At 35.2% G+C, this 3,975-nt stretch overlaps 1 non-coding gene across 1 annotated transcript in view; it reads right to left on the bottom strand.

Annotated features, from left to right (window-relative positions):
* Positions 1 to 3,889: 3,889 nt before the first annotated feature.
* Positions 3,890 to 3,975, bottom strand: part of LOC148011644 (U11 spliceosomal RNA) — a 128-nt gene continuing 42 nt past the window's right edge. The window contains exon 1 of the small nuclear RNA XR_015689424.1: positions 3,890 to 3,975. This exon is cut by the window's right edge and continues 42 nt beyond it. This is a non-coding gene — a small nuclear RNA (U11 spliceosomal RNA).

Genomic DNA, 3,975 nt, shown 5'->3' with positions numbered 1-3,975 from the left:
CAAGGGCTAGGCAAGATAAACTATCAAAATGGTGAGCTATCCACAATTTATAATCAAGTAACTATCAAATCCAAGTCACTACCCTCATACAGAATGCATAAAATTGAAATGATATGCTGCTATAATAAGCTAGAGTAATAAGCCAATAACCAACTGTGAAAAACCAAGAAAAAAAGACTAGGAACAATTGGCACTAAAAGCTATCACAATTGCAGTGTATCAGTAACTATACATGCGATAGACATAGACCATGCACATACGAGATCTCAAGGAAAAGAGAAAAGAACTATCAAATGCATAATCCACCGAGCAAAGCACAATACAAAGCCTAGAAGCATGTAAATATTATTGACAACACATTGACAGACATAACTGCCAAGTCCAAAGTGAGTGATCAAATTAGTCCACTATAGGGCAAGTGCATCCAATACATATCAAGAGAGCATATACATGAAGTAAGTGTCACACAGTCTCGGTGAAAGTAGGCTCAAGCTCAACTACATAAATCCAAAGTCTATGTAATATCCTCCCACTCAAACAAAATCGAGTGCCAAAAGAGCAATGCAATCTCAAAACATCGAGTGCGCGACATCTAAGTATCCAATATACATGAAGCAAAAGCTGCGAAGATAAAACCCAATAGATTCTTCAAGTTTGTAATTGCATAAGCCACTGAACTAACCAAGGCATGTAATCATAGCCAAGATCAATGTAACAAAGCCCAAATCTCAGCTCGAAAGCATGCCATAGCATATCGAGAAGTATATATAACAACGGAAGAAGTAGTATATCCATTGAGTATCCCATGAGGCATCAATGAGCATTAGACATAAGCTTTTCACTAATAAATGCTTGTTGCATCAAAGTTGTATCAAACTTAAATGAGTCTGAAAAGCATAATCATACCATCAGAGCACCAAAATAACATCCTCAAAGCATCAAATATGTGTTATGGAATTTGCTATTTGCGGCCCATTAAAAACTATTCTATTCTATATGAAACAAAGAATAGAAGACTACATATAATCATCTCTACGAGTGCTTAGATTTATAGCTCTTGTCGTGCTCTTCGTTTCTAGCTATAGAACACCTACATTCAATACCGTATACAAAAGTTATGGCCAAAATACAACAATGTTATTAAGCTGCTATAGTTGTCTACGACTTCCATAGCATGCTCTATATCCACTCAAAATAGATAAAATTGCTATTCCTTAGCTTAATAAGCACTCAATAAGGCATAGCTAAGCCTTGGGAAGCTCCTCAACAAGCGAAAGTAAGCTTGAATAAGCTAGAAGAAGAAAATACTCAATGCATATCTCAAGAGAAAAAAACAATGGCTATTATGAAAGTTGAAGCCTTGAATCTGGGCCAAAGCAAAGGATGGAAAAGCTCCTTGAATGGTTGGCTCTAATACCAGTTAAAAGGTAGAGCTTAAGTGAAAGCACACAAGCAGAAGCAAGAGCTATGGCGGATGAAGCAAGAGAGCAAAAGCGAGAAACAATATGTGGGAACTCCAACAATCACAATGTGTGACTAACCTTCCCTTATTCAAATGTCATTGAAAGAATAAAGAATGAAGTGATAGTGATGGGTACTCGCCACTTGTAGTATACAAGTTTGCAAGTATTGTCAATGTAACCAATACACGAGTAATTAGGCGCATGCAACTTAACCCCCACCAAATGATTAGTAGATATGATGTAATTTATTTTTAAATTAAAAACAAAAAAAAAGTAAAATTTTGAAAGATTCTTTTAAGTTTTTTTGGGATTTATTATGTGCTAGCTTTTGATTAAGAAAGAAAATTGTTGGTCAACTTTTTCGTTTTGATAAAATTGAATAGCTAAAATTTTGAAAACACTTGGATATCCCTTCTCTCTGAGCTATTTAGCTCCATTCAACTTCTATCATGGCTCTATTGTATCCTCTTCTCTATGTCTATCCAATCTGCCTTCACATGTTGAACTATCACATTTTATTTGACCTCCCTTATATCCTTCCATAAACCAATATTCACTTAGCTAAATTGTGTAAACCCTTTGACATCTCTCTAGCTTGAGCTCATAGTCAATCAACTATATCCCATTTATTAAATCTATGTGTGTATCCAGTCTACCTTTATGCACTCAACTACCCCATTTTCGTTAACATCTCTATATGTCTATCTAGTCTATCTTGATACCTGAGAGTTGCACATTGAGATAGAGATTGAATATGTTTCTTTGTTCAAGAGAGCACAACATGACCATATTAATCCTCAAGTTTTATGGGGCTATGTGAGATGGGATTGAAGCATGTAGGCTTGTTTATGGTTAGGGCATGTAGGCTTGTTTGTGGTTAGGGCAATCTATTCAATCCATCTTTGAACCCTAACCAGTAGCCCTCATGCTTTCTCTAAAATAACACACTTTTTAAAATATGCATATAACAATGCTAATGGATTGCTTGGCTATACAAGGTGTCTCAGTGATCAAGCATTCAAAAACCTGCCAAATAACTATAAAACGCTATCGTGACTTAATCACTACACATCCACTCCAAATTTAGAAATAGCTAGCATGACAAGTGGTGTGACTCAATAAATTTTTAACTCAAAAAATCAATCAAATAAATATAATGGAGATCACTATGATATCAGCATCATGTAGAGGATGATAAGCAGGTGCACCCTTGAATGTACGTCTCCTTTCATGGCAGATACTGAGCCTCAGTCTTCATGAATGCCACCATCAGCAATAATCTAGACCCTCGATCCTCGAACTGCTCAAGTATCAGTACCCATTTAAGTAAAGAACGGAATATTTCAAGCGATAGCAGAATTCTACTCATAATGCATAGAGCTCTCTTATAACTTTAATACCTATCACTCTTTCCACATCATATTTTCCAGACAATATTGTATTTTTTCCAAATTTACATTATATACAACTGAGATTTTCATCACAACAACTTCCATGGTTTTTTTTAAAGGGTTGCATAGCCCTTCTAGAGGCATTTTGACCTTCAAGAGAAGGCAAACATTTTTTAAACCTTATTATTGAAGGGCAAGTAAAAGAATTTACCCTTCCTAGAGAAGGGCATGAATTTACAAACCTTGCTATAGAAGGGTAGTTATGGCATGCATGCTTGGACATTATTGCAAGCACGGTTGATTGTGAGAGAGGTTTCTCCAAATTGAATCATATCAAGTCCAATGATCGCAATAGATCGTCACTCGAGAGCTTGAATTAACTCATGTTCCGTTCATATAATGGTGCTAAGGACCCTACAGATATTGATTGGGATGCCATCTATGCAACGTGAGATGATTAAAAAGCTTATCGTAATGTTAATGTGGTAACAACAGAGTTGATATAAGAAAGTATAAGTAATGATGTGCTTTGATTGTATTGCTATTTCATTTGAGACTATGGATGATTGTAAAGCTATTTTGTTGCCTTTCTAGACTATCTTAATTGATTGAGCTTTTAGTCTCAACCTAGCATTGTGATTTTATTTTTAGTAAGAACATCATACTTTTTTAAATGCTTAAATAAATTCTCATATGCTATACTAAGTTTTAAATATTTTATCATCATATTATGTCAATATTAAATTTTACTAAATTAATAAACACAAAAAACCAATAAGATAGCAAATATATATGTATTAGTTATTTATTTATTTGCTTAAATACCATTCTATCAACTAAATAAAATGCATGTCTACCAGGTCAGAATCTTGAAAACACCCTTCCACAAGAAAAAGACTCTCTCACGAGCCCATCAATTAAAATAATGTAGGCGACTTTCAGAAATAAGCACAAACAGTTCCATGTTATTCGAATGTTTACGGACACATACAAATCACGCCAACCTACAATCCTTTTTACAGCCTCATGGATTTGCGGTAGGGTCGGCTGAGCGAGCCAACCCTCTCTAATGGCACAAAAATTACGTCGGCCATATGTCTAGATGTCCATACGGCATACAC

Source organism: Lygodium microphyllum, chromosome 28 (assembly GCF_053477565.2).
Source record: "Lygodium microphyllum isolate KBCC chromosome 28, Lygodium_microphyllum_v1.1.10, whole genome shotgun sequence".
NCBI lineage: Eukaryota > Viridiplantae > Streptophyta > Polypodiopsida > Schizaeales > Lygodiaceae > Lygodium > Lygodium microphyllum.
This window is presented reverse-complemented; position numbering and strand designations above follow the sequence as displayed.